The sequence below is a fragment of the Eubalaena glacialis genome, chromosome 15, assembly GCF_028564815.1.
Source record: "Eubalaena glacialis isolate mEubGla1 chromosome 15, mEubGla1.1.hap2.+ XY, whole genome shotgun sequence".
NCBI classification, from domain to species: domain Eukaryota; kingdom Metazoa; phylum Chordata; class Mammalia; order Artiodactyla; family Balaenidae; genus Eubalaena; species Eubalaena glacialis.
The window spans coordinates 37,308,574-37,325,833 of record NC_083730.1 but is presented as its reverse complement, the minus strand read 5'-3'; positions in this window follow the sequence as shown (position 1 = coordinate 37,325,833).

Genomic DNA, 17,260 nt, shown 5'->3' with positions numbered 1-17,260 from the left:
GCCTGGCTGGTGCACCAAGGTCCTTTCATCCACATAGCTCAGAATAAAAGGGAGAAAAAATAGAAAGAAAGAAAGAAAGAGGATAAAATAAAATAAAATAAAGCTATTATAATAAAAAATAAGAAAAAAATTGTTAAGAAAAATTTATTAAGAAAACTTTTTTTAATTTTTTAAAAATACATTTATTAATTTTTTATAATAAAAAATAAGAAAAAATACTATAAAAAATTTATTAAGGAAAAAAATTTTAATTTTTTATTAAAAAAATAAGAAAGATTTATTAAGGAAAAATTTATTAAGAAAAAAATTTTTTTTAATTTTTTAAAATAAAAAATAAGAAAAGAATTATTAAGAAAAAATTTATTAAAACAAATTTTTTTAATTTTTTAAAATAAGAAATGAGGAAAAAATTTTTAAGAAAAAATTTATTAAGAAAAAAAATTTTTAAGTAACAACAAACAAACAAACAAACAAAAATCGGACCAACCGAACCCTAGGACAAATGGTGAAAGCAAAGCTATACAGACAAAAATCTCACCCAGAAGCATACACATACACACTCACAAAAAAAAGGAAAAGGGGAGAAATTAATATATCCTGCTCCCAAAGTCCACCTGCTGTATTTGGGATGATTCTTTGTCTATTCAGGTATTCAACAGATGCAGGTACATCAAGTTGTTTGTGGAGCTTTAATCCGCTGCTTCTGAGGCTGCTGGGAGAAATTTCCCTTTCTCTTCTTTGTTCGTACAGCTCCCAGGGTTCAGCTTTGGATTTGGACCCGCCTCTGTGTGTAGGTCGCCTGAGGGCGTCTGTTCTTCGCTCACACAGGACGGGGTTAAAGGAGCAGCTGCTTCGCGGACTCTGGCTCACTCAGGCGGGGGGGTGAAGGAAGGGTACGGATGCGGGGCAAGCCTGCGGCAGCAGAGGCCAGCGTGATGTTGCAGCAGCCTGAGGCACGCTGTGCATTCTCCCGGGGAAGTTGTCCCTGGATCACTGGGCACTGGATCGCCCTGGCAGTGGCGAGCTGCACAGGCTCCCGGGAGGGGCGGTGTGGATAGTGACCTGTGCTCACACACAGGCTTCTTGGTGGTGGCAGCAGCAGCCTTAGGGTCTCATGCCCATCTCTGTGGTCCGCGCTGATAGCCGCGACTCGCGCCCATCTCTGGAGCTTGTTCAGGCGGCGCTCTGAATCCCCTCTCCTTGCGCACCGTGAAACAGAGAGGCAAGAAAAAGTCTCTTGCCTCTTCGGCAGCTGCAGACTTTTTCCCGGACTCCCTCCCGGCTAGCTGTGGCGCTCTAACCCCTTCAGGCTGTGTTCACGCCGCCAACCCCAGTCCTCTCCCTGCGATCCAACCGAAGCCCGAGCCTCAGCTCCCAGCCCCCGCCCACCCTGGCAGGTGAGCAGACAAGCCTCTCGGCCTGGTGAGTGCTGCTCAGTACCAAGCCTCTGTGTGGGAATCTCTCTGCTTTGCCCTCCACACCCCTTTGGCTGCGCTCTCCTCCGTGGCTCCGAGGCTTCCCCCCTCTGCCGCCTACAGTCTCCGCCCGTGAAGGGGCTTCCCTAGTGTGTGGAGACCTTTCCTCCATCACAGCTCCCTCCCACTGGTGCAGGTCCCCTCCCTATTCTTTTGTCTCTGTTTTTTCTTTTTTCTTTTGCCCTACCCAAGTATGTGGGGAGTTTCTTGCCTTTTGGGAGGTCTGACGTCTTCTGCCAGCATTCAGTGGGTGTTCTGTAGGAGCAGTTCCATGTGTAGATGTATTTCTGATGTATCTGTGGGAAGGAAGGTGATCTCCGCGTCTTACTCTTCCGCCATCTTGCCCAGACCCTCCTTTGTTGTTGTTTTAATGACAAATGACTAATGTCATGGAATTACTTTTCAGCATTTACTATTTAATTATGTGTTTACTCCTTGAATTCACTTATGTATCACATACACTGATTGAAATATCCTTGTGTTTCTGGAATAAATAACATTGAGATATAGTATTTTTTTATATACCATTGCATTATATTTTTTTAACAATTTATGAAGAATAATTCCCTCTATAATTATAATTAAGATTGTTCTGTAAGCTTTTGTTTGTTTGAGGGTTTTATTTTTGTTGTATTTTTGGATTAAAATTGTACAGTCTTAATCAAATGACTTGATAAGATATTCACCTTTTTATAGCACCTAGGATATTTTAAATATTGCTGGAATTGTATATTCATTAAAGCTTAGGTAGAATTTACAGTGAAACCACCTGGCCTTTGACTGTTTTAATGGCAGACCTTAAATCAACATCAGAGTTTCTTCTAAGGTAATTGTTCTATAAAAGTTACCTATTTTTCTAAAGGTAATTTTGTTAATTTTTTTGTATCTAGAAAATTGTTGACCTTTTCTAGTTTTCAAAGTTATTTTCTAGAATTGTGTGTATCTTATTTCATAACTTTGGGTTTTTGGCTTTTTACATTCCAGATTATACTATGTCTGGTATTTTTGTTTTTCTCTTTTTTCTCCAAAGTAGGCTAGGGAGGGTTATCTATTGAATTTCTCTTTTCAAAGACCTACATTTTAAATTTACACACATACATACACACACATATGTATGTCTACTAAAAATCAGTTTCTATAGCCTAACCTGTGTTTCAAAAGTGGGTGTCTATGTTCCCTATATAGAGAGTCTATAAGGAAGACAAGAAGCCTGGATGATTAGAAGCACCAAGATGATATTATATGAGTGTTTTTTTAATCTGGACAGAGCCAGTAAACCCTTGGTTAGAGTACTTCGAAATCATTTGGCCAGGCTTTAAGTCAATAGGAGAGTATTTAGCTGACCTCTAAGCTAACCAAGCAGAGACTTCAATGGCACACACAGCAAAGAATATAGTCTTTACACAGTTGGTTCAGAAAGTTACTAAACAACAGCAACTACAAAAGCAATAATGACTTCTAGATGGAGAGGGGTCTGATTTCCAGATTTTCTACATTATATTGTTTAAAAAGTTCAGTTTTCAACAACAAGAACAAAAAAATACAAAACATGTAAATAAATAAGTATGGTCCATCCAAAAGAAAAAAAAAAATCAATAGAAACTGTCTTGAGGAAGTGCAGACATTGGAGTTACTACATGAAGACTTTAAATCAGTTATTTTAAATATGTTCAAAGAACTAAAGGAAACCAAAGAACTAAACTAAAGCCTAAAGAAATAAAGAAAATATAAGAAAAATGTCACACCAAATAGAAAATATCAATAAAGAGCTAGAAATTGTATTAAAAAATAAAATGGCAATTCTAGAGTTGAAAAATGTAACTTAAATAAAAATCACTAGAGGGCTTCCACAACAATTCAGAAGACAGAAGGATCAGCAAACTTGAAAATAGGTCAGTAGAAATTATTCAGTCTGAGGAATACAAAGAAAATAAAGGTAAATGAACAGAGTCCTGTGGGATACCATCAAGCTTACCAATATGCACAAAATGGGAGAAAACTTTCCAATTTTGATGAAAAACACTAATCTACACATGCAAGAAGTTCAACAAATTCAAAAAAAGTGGACTAAACTCAAAGAGCCCTGTATTAATCAGGATTTTCCAGAAAAGCAGAACCAATAGGATTGGTGAGTGTGTCTCAGTCTGTCTGAGGTGCTATAAAAAAATACTGCTGACTGGGTGGCTTATAAACAACAGAAAATTATTTCTCACTGTCTGGAGGCTGGGAAATACAAGATCATGGCACTGGCAGATTGGGTGTGGTGGCTGGTGAGGACCCACTACCTGGTTCATAGACTATGGCTTCTCACTGTGTCCTCACATGGTGGAAGAATATGAGGGAATCTCTCCAGAGCCTCTTTTATAAGGGCACTAATCCCATTAATGAGGGCTCCGCCCTCATGATCTAGTCACCTCCCAAAGGCCCCACCTCTTAATACCAACACATTGGGGGTTAGGTTTCAATGTAGGGATTTTGGGGAGACTGTAGCATTCCACCCCTGGCTCCCCAAATTCATGTCCTCCTTGCATCCCAGTAGCCCCCAAATTCTTAACTTGTTCCAACATCTGTTCCAGCATCCACCAGCTTTTTTTAATTTATCAACTTAAAAGTCTAAGTCAAAATTAGCATCTAAATAACATGTGAGTGAGACAATTCATTCTGAGGCAAATTGCTCTCCCACTGTGAACCTGTGAAATCAAACTTGTCATGTGCTTCCAAAATACAATGGTGGGACAAGATATAGGGTAGAAATCACCATCCTACAAGTGAGAGAAAGGAAAAAAGAAATGGGGTAACAGATCCTAAGCAAGTCCAAAACATTAAGACCCACTGAGGTGGTGGGCCTGCCTTCTGGTCACACTAGGGTAGTGGTCCTCCTCCTATAGCTTTAACCAGTTCCACCCCCATGACATTGCTAAGTGTAGCCCCTGCTGCAGGTCTCATGGGTTGGAGTCACATACTTGCTGCTGCCCTGGTTGAATTTGCATGCCAGTCTGGGTTCACTGGGGCAGTCTCACCCCACGGCTCCACTGGGTATTACCCTAGTGAGGAAATCTGCATGGTGGCCCTACCCCTGCAACAGCCTTCTGCCTGGGTTGTAGACCCATGGTTCCAGGAGGCCCCATCTTTTGAAATCTAGGTGGAGGCAGCCATGCACCCCGCCCGCCCCCCCCCCCCACCCCGCTTCTTTGCTGGATAAAACACAAGCTACACCAGGGCCTTTGGAGCTGCATCTGGGGCAGCTGAGGAGCATGGCACTGGAATTCAGGGTGCAGAACCTTCAATGTGAGTGCTGAGCAGCTTTGGTCCCTTCTTTAAAATTGTTCTGCTTTGAGCAGGCTTTGTGTTCTCTCCTGAACAGTATTTCTCATTTCTTTCACTATGGATAGGTTGAGAATTTTCCACATTTTTAACTTCTGCTTCCCTTTTAACAATTCAATCTTTAAGTCATTTCTCTCTTCTTGCATTTTACTTTAAGCATTAAGAGAAGCCAAGCAATACTTACTTAGATATTTCCTCTGCCAAATATTCAATTTTATTGTTTTAAAGTTCTACCTTCCATAAAACCCAAGGACACACACATAGTTAGTTCAGCTAATTTCTTTGCCACTTTATAGAACCATGGCCTTTCCTCTATTGTTGAGCAACATACACCTCATTTTTGTCTAAGACCTCATCAGAATAGCCTTTCCTGTCCATATTTCTACCAACATTCTATTCACAACCAGTTAGTTATTATCAAAGAAAATTGAGGTTCTCTTTATAGCTCTCCTCTTTTCCTTCTGGGCCTTCATCAGAATTGCCTTGAAAAGTCCAGTCATGGCAAGTAGGCTTTTTCTAACACACACCTCCAAAATCTTATAGCCTCTACTGATTACCTAGATCCAAAGCTGCTCCCATATTTTTAGTACTTGTTAAAGCAGCACCCCCACTTCTTGATCTAGGACCCAATTTTTGGTCTTAGTTTGTTTGTACTAGTATAACAAAATATCATAGACTGGTTAGCTTATAAACAACAAGAATTTACTTCTCACAGTTCTGGAGATTGGCGAGTCCAAGATCATGGTGCCAGTAGCTTTGATATGATGGCTGGTGAGGTCCCACTTCCTGGTTCATAGATGTCACCTTCCCACTGTGTCCTCACATGATGGAAGAATGTGAGGGATCTCTCCAGAGCCTCTTTTATAAGGGCATTAATCCCATTCATGAGAGCTCCACCCTCATGACCTAATCACCTCTCAAAAACCCCACTTTCTAATATTATCACCTTATCATCACCACTTTAATGGTTAGGATTTCAGTGTATGAATTTTAAGGGGACACACAAATATTCAGGAGATATGCATATGTGTGTGTGTGTGTGTGTGTGTGTGTGTGTGTGTATTTTAAGGAATTGGCTCACATGTTTATGGAGGCTGAGAAGTCCCAATATCTGTCGTCAGCAAGCTGGAAACTCAGAAGAGTGAATGGTGTAGTTCCAGTCCAACTGCAGAAGACTGATGTCTCAGCTCAATAAGTCAGGCAGAAGAACCTTCCCTCACTCAATATTTTTGTTCTATTTGGGCCCTCCATTGATTGGCTGAAGGCCATCCATATTTGGAAGAATAATCTGCTTTACTAAATCTACTAATTCAAATGTTAATCTCATCCAAAAATGCCTTCACAGACATATCCAAAATGATGTTTGACTAAATGTCTAGGCATCTCATGGCCCAATCAAAGTGACACATAAAATTAACTATTACAACTCCATACATAGCACATCATACATTTTTAAAAGATAAAGTGTCAAATGCCAAAGATAAATAATCTTGAGAGCATCAAGAGATAAATGAATTATCACATGCAAGAGATTCTCAATAAGATTTTCAGCTGTTTGTTCATCAGAAACCAGAGAGGTCAGAATGAAGTGGATGACACCAAGTGCTTAAAGACATATTCAAAGTGTTGAAAAGTGAATTCTATATCCAGCTAAAAAAGTAACACGTAGCAGCAAATACACATTGCTTACTAAAAGAATCCCCAACCTTTGCCATTCTGATGGCATTATGAGAAAGCTGAGCAAACTCTAAGGTATGAATAAGGGATATGGGGAGTTTCCATTTGGAAGTACATATTACTCATCTGTACACATCATAGCACCAACAATATATTCATTTTATTATATGTCCATTTGCTTTGGCAATACTAAACATTTATAGAGCAAATAATTTAAATACTTAATTGTTTTGTTTTTATTTGCTAAAACTAGGGCATGACTTTCAAATAAACTCATTTTAGTCTTTTTCTATAATCTTAATTGTCAATATATTAAAAAACCTCTTTAAAAATTATAAAAAGTCACTTTATGCTGTTTTAATTGAAAAAAATGTTAAATTATGATTTATTTTCCTCTTTGATTTAGCACAGTGATTCTTACATTCACACCAATTACAAAGTTATCCCCCCATCCCCTAGCCCAGTTCACATGTTCAATGTTAGATCATAGGGACAATGGTTGTTCTTCAGAACACATTCTCAAATATTACCGAGATCATAAGAGCATCTTATTTTCTTGTATTTTACTGTATTAATTTATCAAACTCATTTTTAATCTATTCACATTTTCTGAATAGAGTTTTAGCAGTGTGCTCCATTGTGTTAAGAGAAATATTATTTAAACTGTGGAAAACGCATCTTTAAGGGTTAGTGTCTTTTCTTAGATTTGTTATTTCATGGTGAATTGATACTTCTAGTTTGCATGTCTTCCCTATAGGCATTAGATCCAAATTAATTCCATTTATCCAATCACTAAGTTCAGGTACTAACATGAGACAAGTGCTGTGAAACTACCCTCATAGAAGGCATAGTCTAATTAGAGAGGAAAAAGCCAGTATTCAGGCATACCTCATTTTATTGTGCTTCCCGTTATTGTAGTTCAAAGATTTTGTGTTTTTTACAAATTGGAAGTTTGCGGCAACCTCACATCAGGCAAGTCTATCAGCACTATTTTTCCAACAGCGTTTGTTCACTTTGCGTCTTTGTGTCACCTTTTTATAATCTTCTCAATATTTCAAACTTTTTTGATGTTATTATATGTTATGGTGATCTGTGATCTGTGATCTCTGTTGTTTCTACTTTGACTTGCTGAAGGCTCAGATAATGATTAGCACTTTTTAGCAATAAAATGTTTTTTATATACATCTTGTTTTTTAAGACAGAAGCTATTGCACACTTAATAGGCTATAGTGTAAACATAACTTTTATATGCACTGTGAAACTAAAAATATTTGTGTGACTCAATTGTGATATTTGTTTTATTGTAGTGGTCTAGAACCAAACCTGAAATATCTCTGAGGTATGCCTGACTCAGACAGGAGAGTGTTGATAAGTATTGATACTAGGAGGAAAAAACAGAGTGCTCTGAGACACAGTAACAAGTAACTCACTTTCTACTGGGCAATAGGGAAAGTCAACTGAGATGATGTAAAAATGATCTGAGATTTGAAGGATAAGGAAGATCCAGATGGGAAAGCAGTGAAGTATTCTAGGATTGGCTAGCATGGGGTAGGATTTCAATGTTTACTTGCATGAGCTTCAGCCATTTCCATGTTATTTTAAAGTCAAGACTAAATGCTGCTTTGCTTTAAAAATTACAGGTCATGATCTCACTGTTGTACATTCATTGGCAGGGAACCTGGTTTTCCTGGTGTTGGACAAGAAGTGAGAAGGGACATCTTTAATATTCCATTTAAGAAAATTAGGGCTGCTTCTAGCTTCAAAGTGAAATACAGATATTTCAAAATTCTGGAAAGATTTCAAAGATATTCTGTCAATGTTTCTAAAGAAGAGATCTGAAATTTTTTCAAGAAGTTACTAGTAACCAATTATTTATCTGTTTGCTTTCAGGTAGTTGGCATTTAAAAAAAATTTTTTTTTCTAATTTTAGGTTGCTGGGGTATTTTCTTTGCATAAAGATGCAATAAATTGAATGATTTTTTGAGAAAGAGAGGAAGTGATTTGAGGCCCAAGGTTTTCAGTTATCCCATGAGAATAAGTGCAGGCAATTTGTTATTCCACCTCAGTATCCAAAGGTATGAGATTTAGATGCTTATATGCAGAAGCAACTAGGTGAGCATTCTAAATTTACAGTTTCTCCTGAAGTCACACAAATGTTTGAGATATTACTGTAAAAATTACTCGTTAATATATATTTGCATATCTTTGGAACAGCAAAAATTATTTTTAAAATTTGTTACAAGTTCCAAAGCTAAAATATCTGAAAAGCTCATTAAAATGAGATGCAATTTATTCACTAACTCACAGGCGAATATTTTTTTAGTAATGATAGAAGAGCAAGACTAAAGAAAAATACACCTTCCATGCATTGCTGTTGAGAGGCTAAATTGGTACATCTTTTCAGGAGAAACACAATGATAAAAGTTTAAAAATAGGCATGCCCTTTGACTCATAATCATATTTTAAGGAACTTATCCTTAGGACATTGGTAGGAAATTCTAGGAAAAGATGTATATAAAAGTGTGCTTTATGGTCTCATAAACTTGCAAATGACTTATACCCAATTAGGGAACTTGTTAAATATATTATGGTATATTCATATAATACTATGCAAGTATTAAAATGATATAATTAAAGTTTATTTTCATTGAAAATATTTATAACATAGGTTGGAAGGAAATTGATTCATAATCATATTAAGATGGATTTAGGGGTTCTTGTTCAAAATGGCAACATAAGGGGATCATGAACTCACCTTCTCTCACAGATATGTGAATCTACAGCTACATATGGAATGATTCTCTCTGAAAGAAACCTAAAAACTAGTGGGGTCAATAAGAAAAAACACACACTGAAACAGGTAGGAGAGCCTGAGACACAATCTCATCATAAACCCACCCTTGGTATGGTAACTTACAATCAGGAAGGAACACACAACTCTCAGCTTCACCCTAATAAGTGAAAGTTTTGAACCCCACATCTGACACCCCATCTTTTAAGACCTTCACCTGAGAGAGGGATCCCCACAACATCTAGCTCTAAAAGACAACAAGACTTGCATCCATGAGACCCTAAAGGCTATGATGAACTGAGAAACAATTCTGAAAAGTCTCACAAAGATCAGATTTGCTCTGGCTAATGCCCCAAGACACAGTGCAGAGACAGCCATCTGAAACTTGCCCAGTCTTTCTGTGAAAGAGACCTCTTTGATTATCTTAAAAGACTTGGTGTGAAGGGCAAGTGTCTAATTTAACACACATATAGGAGCCAACTGAAATACTGAACAAAGATCATGGAGGCCAGCATGTGCCATCTTCCCTCTCTCCCTCTACCTTGCTCCAGGTTGTTGATGTCTCCCAGAAAGAGCCTTGTGCACACATCTGGGGCTCTGGTTTTCAATGGCTGCCACCCAGTGGACACCCCTTAATTATCTGGTTCTGATAACCAGCAGGGTTTGCATTTGCAAGTGCACAAGACTGTAACAAATGGAGAAATAGTTCTTAGCCAGCTACTTCAACCTCTCCAACAGAAAGAAACACCCAGTCTTTCCATAAAAGAGATCTATCAGGTTATTTTCACAGCTACAGAGAGCTAATTAAACATATATCTAGGAGTTAATTGCAATTGTCTCCAGAGACTTGTACCATCTTCATGCTCTCCTTCTGCCTCATCCAAGGTTGCCAATGTTTCCAAGAAAGGACTTTGTGCATACATCTGGTGCTCTAGATTTTAAGGCTGCTGCTTAGAGGACACATCCCTTGAGAGCTTGGCTCTGGTGGCCCAGGGGTTTTTGTTCACATGTTCAACAACACTGTAGCAAACAAAATAGTTCAAAACAAAATAGTTATTGTTTAAAATAGAACAAAATAGTACTTAACTGGCTCAGACAGAAATGCCCATATCCCAGTCTTCCTCTGAAAGAGGTATATTTGCATACTTTAAACTCTGCTTTCTGAGGGTCTTGTTTCCAATCAAACTGAATCTAGGTGCTCACTGAGATAATCCCCTTCAGGGCACTGACAGGTCTTGGTAAACCCTCAACTACTGGGGACTACTTAGAGCAAAGTAGCCTTCTTGGAAAATCACAAAGTTTTGAGTGGCAACAAAGAGCGAGGGCAGGGTTGAACAATAAGTTTTATCTCTTACATGATTTAATCTTGCAAGACTGGGAGAAGTGGCTGTTTTTTTGAATGCATAGAAACCAAAACTGAGAGTCAAGAAAAATGAAGAAACAGAGGAATATGTCTCAAACAAAAGAACATAATAAAACCTCAGAAAAATACCTTAATGAAATGGAGATAAGCAATTTGCCTGATAAAGGGTTCAAAATAAAAGTCATAAAGATGCTCACCAAGCTCAGGAGAACAATGCATAAACAAAGTGATAATATGAAGAAAGATACAATACAATAACTGAACTGAAAAACATGATAGAGGGGTTCAACTCTAGACTAGATGAAGTAGAAGAAAATGTCAGCAAATAGAAAACAAGGCAGTGGAATTCATCCAATCAGAGCAGCACAAGGAAAAAATAATTTGAAAGCATGAAGAAAACTTAAAGGACTTATGGGATAATATCAAGTGGGCCAATATTTGCATGATAAGGGTCCTGTAAGGTGAAGAGAGGGAGAGAGAAAAGGGCATAAAACTTTGAAGAAAAGTAATGGTTGAATACTTTCTTAATCTGGGGAAAGGAAAAGCACATTCAGATCCAGGAATCCTACAGAGCTTCAAGTAAGATGAACTCAAAGTGATGCACATCAAGACACAGTACATTTAAATTGTCAAATGTTAAAGACAAGGAGAGAATCGGAAAAGCAGCAAGAGAAAAATGGCTTTTTACATGCAAGGCAACTCCCATAAGTCTAACAAGAGATTTTTCAGACAGAGAGAGGAGAAGATGGCAGAAGAGTAAGACGCGGAGATCACCTTCCTCCCCACAGATACATCAGAAATACATCTACACGTGGAACTGCTCCTGAACACCTACTGAACGCTGGCAGAAGACGTCAGACCTCCCAAAAGGCAAGAAACTCCACACGTACCTGGGTAGGGCAAAAGAAAAAAGAAACAACAGAGAGAAAAGAATAGGGACAGGACCTGCACCAGTGGGAGGGAGCTGTGAAGGAGGAAAGGTTTCCACACACTAGGAAACCCCTTTGCAGGCGGAGACTGCGAGTGGCAGAGGAGGGAAGCTTTGGAGCCACGGAGGAGAGTGCAGCAACAGGGGTGCGGAGGGCAAAGCGGAGAGATACCCGCACAGAGGATCCCTGCCGACCAGCACTCACCAGCCCGAGAGGCTTGTCTGCTCACCCGCCAGAGTGGGCGGGGGCTGGGAGCTGAGGCTCGGGCTTCAGTCAGATTGCAGGGAGAGGACTGGGGTTGGCGGCGAGAAAAGAGCCTGAAGGGATTAGCGCACCACAGCCGGCCGGGAGGGAGTCCGGGAAAAGGTCTGAAGCTGCTGAAGAGGCAAGAGACGTTTTCTTGCCTCTTTGTTTCGTGGTGTGCGAGGAGAGGGGATTCAGAGCGCCGCTTAAATGAGCTCCAGAGACGGGCGCGAGCCGCGGCTATCAGCGCGGACCCCAGAGATGGGCATGAAACGCTAAGGCTGCTGCTGCTGCCACCAAGAATCCTGTGTGCAAGCACAGGTCACTCTAAACACCTCCCCTCCCGGGAGCCTGTGCAGCCCGCCACGGCCAGGGTCCCGTGATCCAGGGACAACTTCCCCGGGAGAAAGCACGGCGCCTCAGACTGGTGCAACGTCACGCCAGCCTCTGTCGCCGCAGGCTCGACCGGCATCTGTACCCCTCCCTACCCCGGCCTGAGTGAGCCAGAGCCCCTGAAGCAGCTGCTCCTTTAACCCCGTCCAGTCTGAGCGAAGAACAGACGCCCTCAGGCGACCTACACGCAGAGGCGGGTCCAAATCCAAAGCTGAACCCCAGGAGCTGTGTGAACAAAGAAGAGAAAGGGAAATTTCTTGCAGCAGCCTCAGAAGCAGCGGATTAAAACTCCACAAACAACTTGATGTACCTGCATCTGTGGAATACCTGAATAGACAACGAATCATCCCAAATTGAGGAGGTGGACTTTGGGAGCAAGATATATTATTTATTCCCCTTTTCCTCTTTTTGTGAGTGTGTATGTGTATGCTTCTGTGTGCGATTTTGTCTGTATAGCTTTGCTTTCACCATTTGTCCTAGGGTTCTGTCCGTCCTTTTTTTTTTTTTTTTACTTTAAAATTATTTTTCTTCTTTTTTCTTAATAATTATTTTTTATTTTTTATTTTAATAACTTAATTTTATTTTACCTTACTTTATTTTATTTTATTTTATCCTCTTTCTTTTTTTCTTTCTATTTTTTCCCCCTTTATTCTGAACTGTGTGGATGAAAGGCTCTTGAGGCTCCAGTCAGGCATCAGGGCTGTGCCTCTGAGGTGGGAGGGCCAACTTCAGGACACTGGTCCACAAGAGACCTCCCAGCTCCACGTAATACCAAATGACGAAAATCTTCCGGAGATCTCCATCTCAACACCAAGACCCAGCTTCACTCAACGACCAGCAAGCTACAGTGCTGGACACCCTATACCAAACAACTAGCAAGACAGGAACACAGCCCCATCCATTAGCAGAGAGGCTGCCTGAAATCATAATAAGGCCATAGACACCCCAAAACACACCAACAGACGTGGACCTGCTCACCAGAAAGACAAGTTCCAGCCTCATCCACCAGAACACAGGCACTAGTCCCCTCCACCAGGAAGCCTACACAACCCACTGAACCAACCTTAGCCACTGGGGACAGATACCAAAAACAATGGGAACTACAAACCTGCAGCCTGCAAAAAGGAGACCCCAAACACAGTAAGATAAGCAAAATGAGAAGACAGAAAAACACACAGCAGATGAAGTAACAGGGTCAAAACACACCAGACCTAACAAATGAAGAGGAAATAGGCAGTCTACCTGAAAAAGAATTCAGAATAATGATAGTAAGGATGATCCAAAATCTCGGAAATAGAATAGACAAAATGCAAGAAACATTTAACAAGGACCTAGAAGAACTAAAGAGGAACCAAGCAATGATGAAAAACACAATAAATGAAATTAAAAATACTCTAGATGGGATCAATAGCAGAATAACTGAGGCAGAAGAACGGACAACTGCCCTGGAAGATAAAATAGTGGAAATAACTACTGCAGAGCAGAATAAAGAAAAAAGAATGTAAAGAACTGAGGACAGTCTCAGAGACCTCTGGGACAACAATAAACACACCAACATTCGAATTATAGGGGTCCCAGAAGAAGAAGAGAAAAAGAAAGGGACTGAGAAAATATTTGAAGAGATTATAGTTGAAAACTTCCCTAATAATGGAAAGGAAATAGTTAATCAAGTCCTGGAAGTACAGAGAGTCCCATACAAGATAAATCCAAGGAGAAACATGCCAAGACACATATTAATCAAAACTATCAAAAATTAAATATAAAGAAAACATACTAAAAGCAGCAAGGGAAAAACAACAAATAACACACAAGGGAATCCTCATCAGGTTAACAGCTGATCTTTCAGCAGAAACTCTGCAAGCCAGAAGGGAGTGGCAGGACATATTTAAAGTGATGAAGGAGAAAAACCTACAACCAAGATTACTCTACCCAGCAAGGATCTCATTCAGATTTGATGGGGAAATTAAAACCTTTACAGACAAGCAAAATCTGAGAGAGTTCAGCACCACCAAACCAGCTTTCCAGCAAATGCTAAAGGAACTTCTCTAGGCAGGAAACACAAGAGAAGGAAAAGACCTACAAAAACAAATCCAAAATATTTAAGAAAATGGGAATAGGCACATACATATCGATAATTAGCTTAAATGAAAATGGATTAAATGCTCTCACCAAAAGACACAGACTGGCTGAATGGAAACAAAAACAAGACCCGTATATATGCTGTCTACAAGAGACCCACTTCAGACCTAGGGACACATACAGACTGAAAGTGAGGGGATGGAAAAAGATATCCCATGCAAATGGAAATCAAAAGAAAGCTGGAGTAGCAATTCTCATATCAGACAAAATAGACTTTAAAATAAAGACTATTACAAGAGAAAAAGAAGGACACTACATAATGATCAAGGGATCGATTCAAGAAAAAGATATAACAATTGTAAATATTTATGCACCCAACATAGGAGCACCTCAATACATAAGGCAAATATTAACAGCAATAAAAGGGGAAATCGACAGCAACAAAATCATGGTAGGGGACTTTAACACCCCACTTTCACCAATGGACAGATCATCCAACATGAAAATAAATAAGGAAACACAAGCTTTCAATGATACATTAAACAAGATGGACTTAATTGATATTTATAGGACATTCCATCCAAAAACAACAGAATACACATTCTTTTCAAGTGCTCATGGAACATTCTCCAGGATAGATCATATCTTGGGTCAAAAATCAAGCCTTGGTAAATTTAAGAAAAATTAAATCATATCAAGTATCTTTTCCGACCACAATGCTATGAGACTAGATATCAATTACAGGAAAAGATCTGTAAAAAATACAAACACATGGAGGCTACACAATACACTACTTAATAACGAAGTGATCACTGAAGAAATCAAATGGGAAATCAAAAAATACCTAGAAACAAATGACAATGGAGACACGACAACCCAAAACCTATGGGATGCAGCAAAAGCAGTTCTAAGAGGAAAGTTTATAGCAATACAAGTCTACTTCAAGAAACAGGAAACATCTCGAATAAGCAACCTAACCTTGCACCTAAAGCAATTACAGAAAGAAGAACAAAAAAACCCCAAAATTAGCAGAAGGAAAGAAATCATAAAGATCAGATCAGAAATAAATGAAAAAGAAATGAAAGAAACGATAGCAAAGATCAATAAAACTAAAATCTGGTTCTTTGAGAAGATAAACAAAATTGATAAACCATTAGCTAGACACATCAAGAAAAAAAGGGAGAAGACTCAAACCAATAGAATTAGAAATGAAAAAGGAGAAGTAACAACTGACACTGCAGAAATACAAAGGATCATGAGAGATTACTACAAGCAACTCTATGCCAATAAAATGGACAACCTGGAAGAAATGGGCAAATTCTTAGAAATGCACAACCTGCTGAGACTGAACCAGGAAGAAATAAAAAATATGAACAGACCAATCACAAGCACTGAAATTGAAACTATGATTAAAAATCTTCCAACAAACAAAATCCCAGGACCAGATGGCTTCACAGGTGAATTCTATCAAACATTTAGAGAAGAGCTAACACCTATACTTCTCAAACTCTTCCAAAATATTGCAGAGGGAGGAACACTGCCCAACTCATTCTATGAGGCCACCATCACCCTGATACCAAAACCAGACAAAGAAGTCACAAGGAAAGAAAACTACAGGCCAATATCACTGATGAACATAGATGCAAAAATCCTCAATAAAATACTAACCAACAGAATCCAACAGCACATTAAAAGGATCATACACCATAATCAAGTGGGGTTTTTTCCAGGAATGCAAGGATTCTTCAATATACGCAAATCAATCAACGTGATACACCATATTAACAAATTGAAGGAGAAAAACCATATGATCACCTCAATCGATGCAGAGAAAGCTTTCGACCATATTCAACACCTGTTTATGATAAAAGCCCTGCAGAAAGTAGGCATAAAGGGAACTTTCCTTAACATAATAAAGGCCATATATGACAAACCCACAGCCAACATTGTCCTCAATGGTGAAGAACTGAAGCCATTTCCACTAAGATCAGGAACAAGACAAGGTTGCCCACTCTCACCACTATTATTCAACATAGTTTTGGAAGTGTTAGCCACAGCAATCAGAGAAGAAAAAGAAATAAAAGGAATCCAAATTGGAAAAGAAGTAAAGCTGTCACTGTTTGCAGATGATATGATACTATACATAAAGGATCCTAAAGATGCTACCAGAAAACTACTAGAGCTAATCAATGAATATGGTAAAGTAGCAGGATACAAAATTAATGCACAGAAATCTCTTGCATTCCTATACACTAATGATGAAAAATCTGAAAGTGAAATTAAGAAAACACTCCTATTTACCATTGCAACAAAAAGAATAAAATATCTAGGAATAAACCTACCTAAGGAGACAAAAGACCTGTATGCAGAAAATTATAAGAAACTGATGAAAGAAATTAAAGATGATACAAATAGATGGAGATATATACCATGTTCTTGGATTGGAAGAATCAACATTGTGAAAATGATTCTACTACCCAAAGCAATCTACAGATTCAATGCAATCCCTATCAAACTACCACTGGCATTTTTCACAGAACTAGAACAAAAAGTTTCACAATTTGTATGGAAACACAAAAGACCCCGAATAGCCAAAGCAATCTTGAGAACGAAAAATAGAGTTGAAGGAATCAGGCTCCTTGACTTCAGACTATACTGCAAAGCTACAGTAATCAAGACAGTATGGTACTGGCACAGAAACAGAAACATAGATCAATGGAACAGGATAGAAAGCCCAGAGATAAACCCACGCACATACGGTCACCTTATCTTTGATAAAGGAGACAAGACTACACAGTGGAGAAAAGACAGCCTCTTCAATAAGTGGGGCTGGGAAAACTGGACAGTTACATGTAAAAGTATGAAATTAGAACACTCCCTAACACCATACACAAAAATAAACTCAAAATGGATTAAAGACCTAAATGTAAGGCCAGACACTATCAATCTCTTAGAGGAAAACAGAGGCGGAACACTCTATGACATA